The following is a 17139-nucleotide window of genomic DNA, read 5'->3' as shown; positions in this document are numbered from 1 at the left end:
CTTATGTATTTAATGTAAAAAGGTGAATGGGTGAGAATGCAGAATGGCTGAGTTCATTGTAGTCAACACTCAGTGTTTTGAGTTTGAATTTAAAATGAGCTCTGGCGTGATAATTGCTGATTAGTTAAGAACATGGGTGAGTTTTTCAAAGGTCAAGATAGCACTGTGATGAAGGGAAAGGTAGCCAAAGTCTCTGTGGGGAAGCAAGTGAGAGGGTCTTCTGGGTGTGTGCGCGGGTGGCCCGAGGTCGCATGTGCGCTGGTTGAGGCCACTATTGGTCTGACTCAGGTGACAGCCCTTTTAAGAAGTCTAGATTTGGGGGCTAAAATTGTTTTTAGCTTTACATCTTCTATTTGTACCTATCATGGTCATAATATTCTACGTAATAGGGCTACATTTTGGAATTTGCCTTTTTAAATTAAATTTTTTTACTTTGAAATAATTAGAGATTTGCATGCAGTTGTGAGAAGTAATACAGAGAGAATTACATACCCTTGACCTCTTTTCTCTCAATGGTAATGTCATAATGAAACTACAGTCTGAGATCGGAACCAGGATATTGACATGGACATGTCCACTGGGTTCCCTGCTTTTACCAGTACCTGCGTGTCTTTAGTTCTTTATGGTTTTGTCACATGTGTTAGGTCTGTGTATCTTCCCCCTCGGTCAAGATACAGAACATTCCGTCGCTACCAGGATCCCGCCGTGTTGCCCTTTTATAACTACACCCATGTCCCTCCTGTCCCCCACCCCTTCCCAAACCTCTGGCAGCCACTCTCAGGGACTGATTTGCCATGGAAGATTTCCAGCATCTTTTGCATTGGCTGCTCGATTTAGAAACAAACATCTGACCGTTGGCGGACCCGTAAGAGGCACCCGAGTGCCTAACGTGAGCGTTCCTGTCACCTGGGGTTACTCCTCCTTTTTGGGCTGCTGTATTTTTCCAAACCTACTAATAGAGTTGTGTCTTTACAACTGCTGACTGCAGTCTCTGGCCTGATCTTATGAAGACTTAGTGGTAGGATGTGTCATTGTGACTGTAAACACCAAAAATATTTGCTCTGTCTGCAGAGGCTTTTTGACCATCCCAACCTTTGAGAAGCCCAGTCAGGAAGCTCGACCAAAGGCTTCTGACGGCTTGGGCTGATGGAATAATAATAGAAATGCCGGCTTGCTGGAGCTTCCGACCTGGTTAAAGGGCAGAGCAGAGCAGGGCAGTGATTGGCTATGAGTGAGACGGAGTCATCGGAATGAGCCTGATGAAGTTCTGGTCTTGCCACTGTGGTTTAACATTCAGGCCCACATTTTAAGGCAGGATGGCCAGCTGGTGAGGTGGCAGAGAAGGTAACGTGGGGCCCCCCACAGGAAGGGAGGTGTTCTCCCTCCTCCAGGACACAAAGGGCTGTGCCTTGCCTGGGAAGAGCGTTGGCCTTTGGCTCTTGTTTTCTTTGGGTCTGGAGATGACTCGGGTGGCTCTCACCAAAATATGTATTTCATATTTCTCAGTCTGACAAGCTAGTTTGGAAATGTTGGGGGCCTTGATCGAAGTGGGTTCATCTACAGAAGCTCTTCATATGTGGAAACTGGGCCCCTGTTATGTGTATTTAGGAGCCCAGAAAGAGCTGCTGAGGCTTAGTTTGCTCTCATTTTGCCAAGAAGACGTTAATCCCCAAAGGCCATAACTCCTCAAGCTAATCATGTCATGCATATTGTTTGCAATGCAAGAAACTATCCTCGGTGGCCTTGTAATCAGCCGCTAAATACTTGAGTATCTACCCAAGGGCAAGGCCGAATGGCTACCAAGGCCCTCATACACAGGCCCTGCCGTCTAACAGCTTTGTGTCTCTTTGGGCCTCTGGGACAGCAAATGGAAAGTGAGGTAACACTAGCAGACTGTCTCACTGACCACTAAGTGGTGGAAGGTAATGCCAGTCACAGTTGGGGAGGCTCTGCGGTGCCCAGATGCTAGGGCAGTCTCCATGAGTGGGGGGGCAGACTCCTCTGGATCTAGAAGTTGGATTCACCGAGGCAGAGGCAGGCAGGGAGATCCCGTGGGGAGTGCAGATAACTGAGCACAGATCAGCCTGGCCATAGGAGAGCCTTCGAGGCGGCACGGAGGGAAGCTGCCCTATAGATGGAGGTCTGGGCTGGATTCGGCAGAGGAGGGACGCGTCTGTGATTTATTCGGTAGGCTGTGGGTTGACGTTGAAGTGACATGATCAGGTCTAAGCATCAGATGATAACTGATGGAGCTCTGTGGGACCAATCAGATGAAGGAAAGATGGGTGTTGAGATGTCAGGTTATTCGTAGTGCGGGTGAGAAGCAGTTAAGAGAGATCCTGCATTAAGCTGCCCCACAAGATCGCGAAATAAGGGCTAGATGTGGAAGCAGCAAAGCACAAGAAGTATTGCCAGGCCTTGGGCCCTGACTGGGTTGGGGAGCACGGAGGAGGAGAGAATCCCTTGTCAGCTGTGAGGTTTTAGGGCTAGGGAAAAGTGACTTGGGAAGCAATAAGCATGTCTGGGGGAGGAACCGGTTTGGGGGGAAATGTGGATTTATTTAAGCCTGTTGACTTTGAGATCTGGTCAGATGTCCCTGTGTTAGTGCTGGCTGAGGCGGAAGCCAGAAGGTCGAGGCTGGGGAGAGCTGAGATTGTAGAGGCCAACGGGGTTTGCAAGTAGAGATGAGGACCTTCTAGGAGACCAAGCGCAGGGCTGGCACATGCAGACCCGAGCGTGAGGAGTGCAGACTGCTGCCTCCAGGCTGGGAAAACCTTCGGTAATTTACACCGCCTCTCCCGCCCCTCCCGACTGCAGCTTCTTCACCGATGGAGGAAACTGACATCTCTCCCAGCTTCCTCACCTTGTCTTCCAGAGTTCTGTATTGTCACTTAATGGGCTGCAAGATAGAAACGCCTATTATCAATGCTATTGTCTGCTTAGAAGGGATAGTTAAGTCAGGAAGATAAGTAAAGACCTTAGCATGAGAAAAGAGGAAGAAGGACCTAGAGCTTGATGACCAAACCACTGCACAAAGTCCCCATCTAAGGGAAAAGAGGAATCTGACAACCTCTCAGAGGCCAAGGGGGGAACGGATTTTAAGCAGAATGTCATTAGGCACCGGGTCATTAGGCACCGGGGCAGAAATGCTCTTGCAGATGGGTGGATCAAGGAGGACAGGACACCTCGGAGGGGCTGGCACCTTTCAGGGCTGCTTTGTGTCTCTGCTTTTGTAGCATTTGTTCACTGCTTTGACGTAAGAAGAAAATTATTTGTACCAGAATGTTTTGTTCATGATTCAAACAATTTAAGCTGTCCAAATGTGGGCCGCAGTGAATAGCCCAATACAGCCCTGAAAGCCCTTAGAAATCATCAGTGTTAGCTATAAATAAACTTGTTTCCTCTTAATAAAGCTATAATTTTAAATTATTATAATATTGAATTAGAGAACATGGCTTTTTCCGATCTCCTGTGGGCAGCTACCAGCATCTGTCAGCCCACAGTAATTTAGAATGAAATCAGTTAGTCCAAAACGAAGTTGTTGATGTTGGTTTGAGATACTGTGTATCAAACTTCAAGGCCATATTTCAAGGGACATAATAGGAGCCATGGATGAGCTCCAGAGCAGTCCTGCGCATGAATAGAAATGAAAATTAAATTGTCCAGTTTTCTCTTGCTGACGGAAGACTCTCTGCTCCGATTGAATGGGAGATTATAGGCCGAGGAGTCAAGTGCCATAACATTTACTTTTATTATGCCATATATTGTGGTTCCCACAGCACGGCAGGATTTATTATTACACTCCAATACCACGGAGATTTTCCGACTCTTTCCCACTAAAGCCCAGAGATAGCAGCGGGCCCCCAGGTGGGAAGCCGCCTGGGAGCTAAGCCGTCCAGAAGCAACTGTTTGACTTGGAAACAACCCTTCCCATTTCTCGTCTGTTGCTTGCCTCCGTTGACCGTCGTTCCCCACCCATCCTATTCAGATTTCATCCCACTTTCCCCACTTCTTTCCCTTTATGAGACTGGCACCCCCTCTTCACGTGGGGAAGCTGGGAATTTCTCCTCCGGCTTTCCAACCCGATCCACAGATACGCACCGGACATGGCAATCAATTTGGGGGCCAAGGGTTGCCAGCTTTAAAGTTGATGGACTTAGGACATAAAACTGGTTTGGAAGATCTAACTTTAACCTCATCCTGTCCTCAGATCTCTCACAGATGCCTCCTGGCCTGTGGTTCATCTGGACCAGGAAATGCAAAAGCACTTCCCTGCTGACACCCTGGCAATGCTAGGAAGACCTCATTGATTTGGGATCCTGGAAAGGTTCTGAAACTGGATTGTCATGATGGTTACACAGCTCCATAAATTCACTAAAAATTATTTTTTAAAATATTTTATTTATTTATTTGAGAGAGAGACAGTGAGAGAGAGCATGAGCGAGGAGAAGGTCAGAGGGAGAAGCAGACTCCCCGTGGAGCTGGGAGCCCGATGCGGGACTCGATCCCGGGACTCCAGGATCATGACCTGAGCTGAAGGCAGTCGCTTAACCAACTGAGCCAGCCAGGTGCCCAAAAATTACTAAGTTGTATGCTTAACCCGGGTGAATTTTTTGATATACAAATGATACCCCAATAAAGCTGTTAAAAGCAGCTCTGGCTCCCATCCAGGGACACAGGTCACAATTCCACACCAACTTATATCAGGACTATTTGAGAAGCTATATGCATGTCCCCAGTGTGATGACAAAAAGCAAAAGAGATTGGGCTTTCTAGGGTCATGTGCTTTATACCAAGGAAGTGAAACATCTTGAACTTCTGGTGGATAGATCTTGAACCTAGTCAGCACTCTGAGCATTTTTGGTGTCCTTCCTACACTTTGGGACACTTGGCCTTGGCTCCAGTTCATTTGGAAGAGGGTCTATGCCGGACCTCTCCCTGCAGTGTCCCCGTGTGGCTCCCCACCTCTCCCCTAAGACCATTAGGGCTCACAGTCTAGGTTGCACTGAGTAAATGAGGTCAAGCTGGCAACCAGTACTGATTTCAAAATCACCTCGCAGTCCTAGAAGAGATGGGCTGATGGCAAGGCCATGTCCTTCTCGGCGCTTCCAAGAGTCTGGTCCCACGTGAATGCTGCGGGTGTTCACAGGCAGACATTTGCAGCTAGAAACATCAGGCCACACCCAAACCAGGGCCCTTCCCACTGCCTGCCCAGCCTGCACCAGGGCATTCCCAGTCTTCAGCAGTCTGTGGGGTTGGCTAGGTCCATGCGTAGTTTTGATGGGTTCCGCAAGCCTCTTTCATCCCGCCGCATCCAATAAGAGCAAAAGTGGTGAACGTTCAAAGTGCCCATAGGAAAAAGCGCATGAATGCTGTAGAAACAGGTGGGGGTTAAACAGATCAAAGTGGGGAGATGATGATACATGTTTCGCCCCATGAGAGCGATGTGTTTGGCGGCATGAATGATTCTAAAACAGAGGGAGCAGTGCCATCCTCCCCAAGATACCTCCAGTCGTCTACAGGCAACAAGGAAAAGGAACTGACGGGTAAGATGAGCAGAGGGACGTTCGGGTGTTCAGCAGATGTGTTCCAATGCCTCTCGGCTTGGAGAGGCTCACGGTGCCCACTACCCATGTGGACCTGGGACCAGCCCCAAAAGCTCACCTGTGCACAGAGGCAGAGTGTCCTGCTCTGGGATTTGGGTCGTCCACCTCGACGGCCAGGGTTCCTGCAGCCTTTCTTCAGCCCAGTGGCTTGAGTGTCTCTGCTACATGCTGAGACCACTGGCAGCTTGAAGAATGCAAATGCGGAGGGACACCCAGTGGGGGCAAAGTAGTCTATACTCAGCAGGGAGACTTACACAGTAAGCTTTCTTACTTCCGCACTGTGCTTGACTGAGGCCTCGGTGCTGAGAACGTACGTGGAAGCAAGAAGGGGACAGGTGATGTGCACTCTCGGATTGCTCATGGCCTTCATTTGGCCTGCAGTGCCCTCTGCCCGCTGGCCGTGGGCTCACAGATTGGCAGAGCCCTGTTCCGGCTTCCTTTTGACTTGTAAATATCCAGAGGGATCTATGACCTGCCAGAAAACCACACTCAAGGACCTCTTTGTCACGCTAAAAACATTAGAGACAAAACTACACCTCATTAAGGGGGACATTTGAGTTATCAAACTCCCTTCTCTAGCCAAGGGCCCTTGTTAAGGACTGATGTGGATGCCTTGGCCAAGCCCACCTCCTGCTACCTCAGATTTATTAAATAAGAAAAGTGATGAGCACTTAGGAGTGAGGTTGGTGCGCCCCGCTAAAGGGTAGTTGGATCTGGTGGTGACAAGCTAAAGATGAGGTGTCAGTGAACAGGGAGCCCTGATTTAGAGCCGGAGAAGCCGCTTTATTTAGCTGTGTGGTGACCTGCGGTGGCGCTCCCCACCTCCCCAAGCTTGAGTCATCTCTCCCTGAGGTTGTTCGTGTTCTCTAGAATTCAAAGACTTACACACACACACAAAAGGCTTTTAATTTGAGGGACAGCTGACTTTCATTTTACTAATTGAGGACATCTTAAAAGGCAAATGCCATTGCTTGCTAGCTTTAAAAATTGGACAAATTTAGCTTACTGGGAGACTCATAATGTTGACCTTCTTTTCCTTGGTACTTTAAAGATAGGTGGTAGCTTTGTCATGGACTCACACCAGTTCTTGGGGAGGCTTCTGAAAATTACAGGTTCAGCGCATATGTGCAGAAATGAAGGTCTGGGGAGAGAAATGTTGGGGACAAACGAAAGGCCCCAGAGAGAGGCAGGTGTTCAAGCATGGGTGAAATCTCACTACTGCCCAGAAATGTACAATTAGCAGATTAATTTTTTATAGGGTTACAATTACTTTTTTTCAAATCACTCATGCAATGTCAGATTTTAAAGGGTGCTTTTTTTTTAAGATTTACTTGAGAAAAGAGATAGGGAGCATGAGCAGGAGGAGCACAGAGAGAGAGGGAGAAGGAGAGAAGCAGACTCCACACTGTTGGGGGAGCCCAACGCAGGGTTTGATCCCAGGACCCCAAGATCATGACCTGAGCCCAAACCAAGAGTTGGCCACTCACCCAACTGAGCCACCCAGGTGCCCCTAAAAGAACCTTTAAATGCTTTGCTCCTCTGTCCTCGTCCTTCCCAAGGCTGGAGAATGGAAGCCTCCAGTTCTAGAGGGGTCTGTCCCTCCCAGTGTGGTAACAAGAGCACTGGGCTTCGGACAGAACGTCTTTTCTCCTTGAGTTTTTTTACTTGGCATTTAATTTTGGGTTCTGTGTAACTCTAGGCATTAGGATATTGTTTCACACGCAAAAATTTTCTTTTATGAGTGAGTGTCTGACTGCTCATCTTGTCGCCCAGTAAAGTGCCATTGAATGAGATGAAATGCCCTGTTCCTCGGGTCCCTGAAAGGGAACGTGTCCTCCGGGCTCACGCCCCACTGTAGCAGGCCGTCCACCATGGCACACACCTCTTTGGGTCCCGGATTTTTTTTTAATTTTTATTTTTTATTTGAGTAGAGTTGACACACAATATTTTATCAGTTTCAGGTGTGGACCTTGGTTTCTCATCTTTAAACCAGGGCCTTGGAGGAAATGATCAAAGCAGCCCAGTTCGGTCTCACAGGCTTGTCTGTCAGGCTCTGTTTCTTTTAGCTACATTTTCTGGACATTAAGAAAACTGCTCTTTTTTGGTAATCTCTGATTCCTCTTCAAGATTAAATAGCTTATTCTTTTGTTTGTCTCTTAACTGCAGTTCCCTCAGTTCTGTTAGTTCCTTTAACCTAGAACTGCTAATTTGGCTCTTTCTAAGGTCTCATCTAGGGTTTTCTTCGGCCTGAAGATTTTTGCTTATAAAAGATTTGCTGGCCAAGGTGTCTGGATGGCTCAGTTGGTTAAGCATCTGCCTTCAGCTCAGGCCATGATCTCAGGGTTCTGGGATCAAGCCCTGCATCGGGCTCTCTGCTCAGCCAGAAGTCTGCTTCTCCCTCTCTCTCTGCTGCTCCCTGCCATTCGTGCTTTCTCTCCCTCTCTCTCTCTCTAGCAAATGAATAAACAAAATCCTTAAAAATAAATAAATAAAAGATTTGCTGGCCAAACAGAAGTTTAAGTAATTAACAATTGTGAGCGTAACAGTTAAGGCATTACTTTTTATAAAGCTTTTAAAATTATTCATTCACCTTTTAAAAAATGTATCATGATTTTTGAAAAATATTGATGGGTAGGATGTTTGCCGTCCTAAGTAAATTTGACCTCATAGAGCGAACCCTTATACAGAAACAAGATCATCCCACAGAGTCACCGAGGAAAGTGTGAGGTGTGTTAGAGAAACCATGGGTTCCCAGGTTAGGCACACTTGGATTTGAAGGATAGCTCTGCAAGTTCCAGGTTGAATGGCTCTGAGCTCCACTTTCATCTTAGGTATCACAGGGTTAGTAATGCCCCGCTGCATTAGAGGGTTGTTGTAAAATGTAGACCTGATGATTTTATTTTTTATTTTTTAAAGATTTTTTTTATTTATTTGACAGACAGAGATCACAAGTAGGCAGAGAAGTAGGCAGAGAGAGGGGAGGAAGCAGGATCCCCGCCGAGCAGAGATCCCGATGCGGGGCTCGATCCCAGGACCCTGGGATCATGACCTGAGCTGAAGGCAGAGGCTTTAACCCACTGAGCCACCCAGGCGCCCCGACCTGATGATTTTAAATGGCGGACACAAAACAGGGGCTTTCCGAGTGGTAGTTGGCGTAGCTGTAGTCAGACAGAGGCGAAGAACCAGGCATCAACCTACGTTCTCACCAGGACTACTGTTATTAGAAAGCAGGAAAGTTCTTGGACACATACCATAATCAGCCGACTGAAATTCCGTAGCGACATCTGAAATCATTTCTTACATGATCTACTCAGTTGTATTTGGATTTTAAAGAACTTCTCCCCACCCCACCCCCAGTTACAAAGGGAATAGGTACTTTAAAAAAAAGAAGAATGCAGGAAGGTAGAAAGTGAAAGTCCCCTCAGGGTCTCAACCTCTCTTTGAGATAATCACTGTTAATTTGTTGTACAGGCTTTTAGACTTCTATCTTTCCATGATTGGATAGATGGATGAATTTTTACAAATGTGATCAGGTTGTATGTACCGTTAGGGTCCACAGTTGTTTTTTGAAGTGAATAATGTATGTTTGCATCTTTCCATATAAGTCACATAGGTCAACCTTATATTTTTAATGTCAACGCAATATTCCATGGTATGATTCTAGTAGAACCGGCTCGCTCAGAGCAATGTTGCAAAGAGCAGCCTAGGACGATGATCTCTAGACAGGGACACCTGCACCATGGGGGGCCACGGAGACTCCCCAGGCCATGGATAGTGCCTCATTTCTTATGTGATCTTTCTTCAAACTCTTCTCCTGGGAGACCCACTGGCAGGCTGCTTCTCCCCTTGCCCTCCCCTTTCCCAGTGACCCGATCCCAGCTTACACAACATAGCCAATCTCTTGCCCACTCCACAGTTATGCAAACTCCCACTGCAAACTAAGAGACACTTCCAATATTGGTATTGGACTTGAGAGATTGAGTGACTCTATTGACTGGACAAAAAATCCATTTATAAGTTGGTTGGTTTCTAATTCTTTGCTTCCAACAAAATTGAAGGAGGCACCGACTGAGTTGTTCATTGATAGATTGTTCAAAATAGTTCTTGGTGATGCTAGACCACTGTCTGATTTTGCCATATAACTTGGAAAGAGTTCAAAGAATTGAGTGACGTTGTGATAACAGAATTCTTTCCATTCCTATATATTTCGATTTATGTGAACAAAGTTTCTTGGCACTTATATCTATAAAATGAAAAATAGGTATAGAATCAGTACCAAACCATGTCATTCTCATGTTAAGCAATAATCATACACATGTGCATAAAGTTATCTGGGGGGAAAGCCCAATAAGATTCCCCTCTTTTATGCCAACAGATTATGAAAATGTGTGGTACGTGTGTATACATTTGCTTGGATCATTTATAAACTACTAATAATTGTCACAGTAACTCCTTCCAGAAGAAAAACCATTACACTTAGAACCTTAGGATTTCAGGAACTTAAGAAATCATAAATTTCTATTTATAACCTTGTTTTTTATAGAAGAAAAGATAATGAACAAATGACAAAATTAACAAAAGCACAAAAATGCATTACATTAGAGTAAAATCCAGCAGTATGACAGAAGTACAAATTCAGAGAGCGAAAGGGGTGGTGCAGAATTTCCAATTGCTAACGAAAAACTTATTCATGATTTTTTTTAAAGATTTGTGTATTTTATTTGAGAGAGAGAGAGCGAGCACAGGGGGGAGGAGCAGAGAGAGAGGGAAAGAGAGTCTCAAGCAGATTCCAAGCACAGCGTGGAGCCCATCATGGGACTCAGTCTTATGACCCTGATATCATGACCTGAACAGAAACCAAGAGTCAGATGCCTAACCGACTGTGCTACCCAGGCGCCCCAGCTTATCCGTGATTTTTTAAGATGGATGACAGCGGTTGTTAAACTGTCATGGCATTCAGATGTATGTGGAATATACTTAAGAGAGCAATATCATAGTTATCTTTTAAAGTATAGCAGAAATTACATCTTTTGTGACAAAAACATCTCAAATTTTAGATGTCAACTTAAGATGTATAAGGGGGCACATGGGTTTTCAGAATTATTTTAGGAGGTGCACCAGTAAAACAGTTTGAAGACCACTGGCCTCATGAATAAATATATCATTCTACACTTACATAAACATTTCTCTTTTTTAAGATTTTATTTATTTACTTGAGAGAGAGAGAGCACAGAGGGAGAGGGAGAAGCAGACTCCCTGCCGAGCAGGGAGCCCAACATGTGGCTCAATCCCAGAACCCTGGGATCATGACCTGAGCCAAAGGCAATCACTTCACCGACTGAGCCACCCAGGTACCCTGACATAAACATTTCTGTGGATGAATTTCTAGAAGTGAACTATCTGAAAGTGTATGCACTGGCATTTTGTGATAGGTATTGCCAAATGGCATTACAAAAAGGCTGTGCCAATTTATATTCCTATAATAATAGCATAACCACTATTTCCAGTAAATACTTTATTTCCTAAACCATTTTGCATAACAAATTCGGGCGTGTAGTAAACAATTTTTAAAGGAAAACAAATCTGAAAAGTTATTTTTCCCCACTTCTCGTTGCCTGTTATCAGTCCCTGTGAAGCACTTTACCTCTCCTCAGTGCTATACTTCAGAAAGCCATGCCCCCCCTTCCCTTATCGCTTCTCCATATTTAAATTAGGTTCCCATGCTATCATTCCTAATTTCATCTTCTACCTTTCTTTCATAGTAGCTAGCCGAATTTGTAATGATACGTATAATAGACCATCACTCTTGGGGGCTCTAAGCTTTGTGAGGCGGGGACCGTGGCTATTTTGTTCACCCCCGTATCTCTCCATGCCTAGCCCAGAGCCTGGATTGTAGGGCTCACTTAGTGTATATGCGCAGAATGAGTGGACTGAGCATAAATGAGAAGAAATGCCAATACCATGATGTAGGATCGTGATAGAGATCTTCATTGCCACTAGTCATATGCGGCTATTTAAGTTTAATTTATTTTAAGTAATCACACTTAGCCATATTCCATGCACTCAGCAGTCAAGTGGGGCCAGTGGCTACCATGTTGGATGATACAGAAACAGCAGGTTTCTGTCATCACAGCGAGTTTGAATGCATAGTGCTGATAGAGAGTGATTGTACTTTCATTCTCCTAATTGTAGCTGTGCTTGGCACACCGATATTTAATAAAGATTTGATTAAGTAAATGAGCAAAGAAACTCCTTTTTAAGGAGTTTCTTACTCTTCAGCTACAAGTTTCCACATAAAAGTTACTTTGTACTGAATAGCTAAATAGTCTGACTTAACTTGCCTAACACCTTCCATTTCTTACCAGAAATTTCCTTAAGGAAGCCAGTCCCTTTTCCTGTCCACTTAAAAACACATTGGAATAAATATATTTTTTTAAGTAGGCTCCATGCTGGATATGGAGCCCAACACCGGACCTGAACTCACAGCCTTGAGATCAAGACCTGAGCTGAGATCAAGAGTCAGGCGCCTAACCGACTGAGCCACCAAGGCTCCCCCCAAAACACATTGGAATAAAATAAAAGAGCTTATTATCAGAGCATAGAGGGGTTTCTTCACACACACAATATTATATTCCTAGTATACATTCCTATTACATTCCTAGTATCTTTTCTTGTTCTTGGTGTAGAAACAATTCTCAGAATCAGTTAAATGAGAGTTCAGGTGAAATGTTCCTGCTGTCTTTTCAGTGCTCTATAGTGGAAGGAATTCCACAGACATGAATCTGAATGTGGGCCCTGTCACTTTCTGGTTGTGACCTTGGCCAATTTGTCTAAACTCTGATCCTCTGTCTGTCTCCCTTTGTGGAAAAGAGTAGCCTACCCCGCATGGGTTTTGCACAAGTTACGTGAGTGTGCATGTGTGAAGTGTGGCATAGTGGGCTGGCTGAAAAGTAGCTCAGACCTGCTTCTTCTCAGTGCTTGTGTCTTACATACTTCACACCTGGATTACAGATGAAAACACAGCAGGTAATCTGCTATATCCTTCCACATTTTGGAGGGCTTGTCTTCCCATAGAATCTAATTGTTCCTTAAATGAGAATTTTTCATTTGGTGACTCAGCTAACACAGGTGTTCATTTGACCCCAACCAAATGGCCCATATTTGGTGTCTGCACATGATTTACACACTAGTCACATGATCTACATGCAGGGCGAGACTTCCTGTCCAGACTGCCTTAAAAAAGGAAGGAGGGAGGAAGGAAAAATGAAAGGAGAAAAAAAAGTGTTTTGTTTTATTCTTTTCATTTAGTCTTGCTCTTAGATCTCTGTTCTCAAATCCCACAGCTCCAACAATGGTATACAGAAACAAAATTCTACCTGATAATTTGAAAGCATTTTCATATAATTTCGCATTTACAAAAGAATAACCCTACAAAGCTGATAGCTCAGATAATTCTCCCATTTTTTCCCCTCTGGTGGAAAAACTAAAGCCCAGAAAGGTTGTTTGTTCATTTATTCAATAATCATTTGTTAAATACCCACCAGAAGCCGGGAATGACGTTAGGCCCTGGGGAAAATACAGATAAAAGCCATAGCTTCTTTTCTAGCTGCTGGGGAGACAGATAAGTCAACAAGGAAAGCCAGTCAGGGTGCTGAGTGCCGAGATTGGAGGGGTGGGTGAGTAGGGGAGCACCCAGGCCAGGCTTTAGGGTGTAGTCTGGCTTTTTGGAAGAGGACCTGGTCGCTCAGCAAAGCCTTGATGGCCCCAGGGGAAAGGGGAGGGGAGGGAAGTCACGCAAGGGACAGAGACAGAGGTGGGCACTAGCCATGCCTCGAGGGCCTTGGCCACGCTAGGTCACCAGGATTTCCTGGGAGCTTGGGAAGGATTTGAAGCAGAGAAGGGGGACATACTCAGATCTTCGCCTCACATGTGTGTCTGGGGGCTGCCATGGAGTGGTACCAGGTTGGGAGGGAGAAGTCCATTATAGCCTTTCTAGGCCTGTAGTCCACAAGGAGCCCCACCAGCTGTGATGATTCTTGACAGTGACGTGGAGAACGGATAGCTTCCCGAGCTCCTGGGAGGTAGTGACACTGCCACGCTCTAGCTGTGGGAAACTTCTGCTCTAGGGCTCTTTCTCCAGCCCAGAGCAATGAGCTACCAAACAGCCATTTAAGAGCTTGCAAAACTGTTCCTTTGGTGACAGCAGGCGTGTCTCAGACTTTTAACTGTTTCTCTTCTGCGCTCTCACTGGACATGTCGTAGGTCTCCTGTGGTCACCGGTACCATCCCTCCTCCCATCCATGGAAAATAAGTCCACGTTTTCTAATTGGACGAAATAGGCTATGACTGTAGTTGATGGAAAATGGGCAACTGTGTATGCCACAAAGAGTCAAACGCCCTTTCCAGGCTGGCTCCTGTCCAACATAAATTATCCCCGTATGTCTGCAGAGGGCTCATCTTTCAAGTACGAGAGGAGCCAAGAACCTCTCATCCTTATGAAACTAACTTTTAAAAAAATACCCACCATTTGCCAGTTCAATAGTTTTGGATTGGCTTGTGAGCATTAAAACCATTTGTTACTAAGAGGAAAAATTCCCAGCCAGGCTGAGAAAGCTTATATCAAGTTTCAGCCTGATTCATTTCAGAAACCATCGTGAAAACTGGGACATTTTCTTCACACCACAATGAGTTAGTCATGGAAAGTCTGCCTTCATGTCAGCTCCCGGGGCCGCAGTCACGAGAGCGCGCTCTGGGCCGCCAAAGGTTTCTGCTGTGGGACGACAGAGTGGCCCCCTCCGCTGTCAGAAAGCGGAAGTGCATCGCAGGTGGGGCTCTGAGGTGCCCTTTGCGGCAAACGACCTCATACTTGGTGTGGCTCTTTCTTTCCGGAAGTTTCGTGTCGTTGTTTCCAAAAGGTGCTTTGTACAAGCTGGAAGTTCCAGGTAGTTGGATGTGCATGAAGAGGTTAAAAGAGTGGCTCCCCCTGAAGGACTCTGGCCATCCTCTTACTCTTGAGTGACAGGGACGGACGGATGAGGCAGTCTGCTCGGCTGTCTGTCCATCCCTTGAGGAGAGCGGTGGCCAGCCTTCCACGTGTCCGGGTGTTTTCAGCGTGGACCTCAGCCAGTGAGGCAGAAGGGGCCAGCCAAGCGTCCTCTGCAGGCGAGGCCCAGAATGCTGCCTCCCGGCCCGCAGCGGCCACCCCGCACCCCATCAGTAGGCGCCCCTGGAAGCGACACTCCAGGAATCAGAGTTTCTTCCTGGGATGGGCTGTTCACGTGTTGTCTAGTTCGTTTGTTTACCTGTTCATGCACAGAATAGGACGCAGGTCTGTCCCAGGAACGTGCTAGACCTCGAGAGCCCAAGGATGGGTTCCTCTCCTCGGGGGGTCACGGTCTAAGCGCGGAAGGCACACGCCGCACCTGAGTCATTCTGAAAGTGCCATTTATTACGGCCGCCTTCTCACTCCCGCTGCTGTGTTTCTGACTGGTCCCCAGCCCCCGAGCCTTCGGGTGCCACTTTGATCAGCTGCTTGGGCACCTCTGTTGCCCCGCACACCAGGTCAGCACTGCCCAGCGTGGCCTTGGAGGAGCTGTCTGTGGCCAAGCCTTACTCCTGACAGCTCGCCTGGGCAGGCCGTCCCCTCAGAATCCCCTGGTGGCGGTGCCCTCGCAGCCTCTCCTCTCCGCTCGGTCCAGCCCTTGCTTCTCCCTTCCTCCCCAGCCTCTGCTAGAGCGCTGCTTCTCTACATGGCGGCGTGCCAGCGTCACGGGGGGAGACTGAAAAGCTGCCTCGCGCAGGCTGCTCCCCAAGCAAATTCAGTCCGTCCCCAGAGAGGGAGCCAGGCCCGAGTCACTTTTTTTAAATTGTCCGGGTGATTTCACCGTGCAGCCACGGTGGAGAACCAGAGTGAATTAGTCTTTAACTGGCCTTTAATTGCTTCACCCTGCTCAGCTTTTGCCTCCAGAGCTTGTTTCAGTTGCCAGGACAGAGTCACGGTGCAGGCGGGTGCCCTCAGCCCCTGGCTGCACCCAGCCAAGGCCCTCGGCAGCAGCTCAAGTGTCGGAACCTTTAATGGCTTTCTCCTTCATCTCCTCCCCTGGCCGCCTGCTCAGCATCTGTTCCTCTCCTCTCCCCCCCAGCTCCCCTGGCCTCCTTGTGCCTCCTGTTCTCCGTAGCCAGCCCCCACCCACCAGCAGACCTCCCTGGCCTGGACCTTCTTACGTTCTCCCCTTTGGGGAGCCACGTGCAGAACCACGTGCTAAACTCATTGTCCATAGCATGCACGCAAGACTATCTGTGCAGCACTTTCCTATTAACAAAAATCAAAGAGGGAAAGATTTGGAAACTAGTTATCCAACAACAGGGGATTGGTTCAATAAATCATGAATGGCAGTGCAACAGAAAATTATGCCCCCGTCAAAATATTTATGAAGAATTTTTAGAGTCAGGGCGTATGAGGTAGGTGAAATAAGCAAAATGCAATATTCCATGTAGTGTGACCCTAGACTATCCACTTTTAGAAAAAGAACCTGGAGGGTAATATACTGAAACACTAATACTGGTTGTCTTGGCGTGGTAAGGTTATGCTTGACTTTCTTTTGTTACAATTCCATGTTTTTCCTAAAGCAGTGGTACATTGAGCAGGTACTACCTTTGCAATCAGAGAAAAAGCGATTCACAATTAAGTGGGGAGATATTAATATCAGATGATGACTTGGGGCATCAGATAAAGTATATAATGGGGAATTTTGTCCACCTCTAGACCAATCACAGACAAAGAGGAGCAGGATGGCTATCACTGGCTTAGACTAAACATGGTTCCGGAAACAAAACTGGGGCTCCATTAACAGGAGGATGGGAAATAGTTTGGGAGGGTGGTGCCTGGCATGCTTATGAAACATGATCTACTTGTCAGCCAGAGTTGGTCTTGCCCCCATCACAAGAGATAACGGGTCTCAGTATCAACCCCTTTCTGCCAGCCATTCCTTTGTGCATCCCATACACACATCCATGCTGATTTGTAAACCCCCGGAACTAGATAGAAGGAGGTAACCCCTTAACCTATTCGTCAAAGAGGATGGATGAGACAGTAAAGGCAGAGGCCTTCCTCCTGGACACTTGCGAGGTGCGGTTGTGATCTGGCTGAATGATTCTATATTCCTCTGAGACCTCTGTCACAGAGACGGAGGCTCCCAGAGGGCAGGGTGCTTTCTGCTATGTTCACTGGTGTAGCCTGGGGACCTGGCCCCGTGTGCAGCCAGAGTAGCTGCTCAGCCATGATGGCGTGAATGAATGAGCGCACTGATGACCGAAGACCAGGTCTCCATTGAGTGATGCCTCTCGAAGCAGAATGGTGCTGGGCTCCGGGAGTTAGCTGGAGAGGTTGAAGCTTGCTCCCCACCTCCAGGGAGTTTGTTGTCTACGATTAGGGGGATGGCCGGGCTGTGGTTTACAACGGAAGCAGGAAGCTGCCGTCTCTCCTCTTTCGGAATCAATGATCAGCATTCGTTTGCCCATGGGTATTGTACCT

The 17139-nt window shown here is 46.8% G+C and overlaps 1 protein-coding gene across 4 annotated transcripts in view; it reads left to right on the top strand.

Moving 5' to 3' along the window:
• SH3KBP1 (SH3 domain containing kinase binding protein 1) overlaps window positions 1-17139 on the top strand; it is a 338393-nt gene that overhangs the window by 307631 nt on the left and 13623 nt on the right. The gene's annotated exons all lie outside the window — the stretch shown is intronic.

Source organism: Martes martes (genome assembly GCF_963455335.1).
Source record: "Martes martes genome assembly, chromosome: X".
Lineage (NCBI taxonomy): Eukaryota > Metazoa > Chordata > Mammalia > Carnivora > Mustelidae > Martes > Martes martes.
Note: the sequence above shows the minus strand (reverse complement) of the source record. Positions and strands in the feature narration are given on the sequence as shown.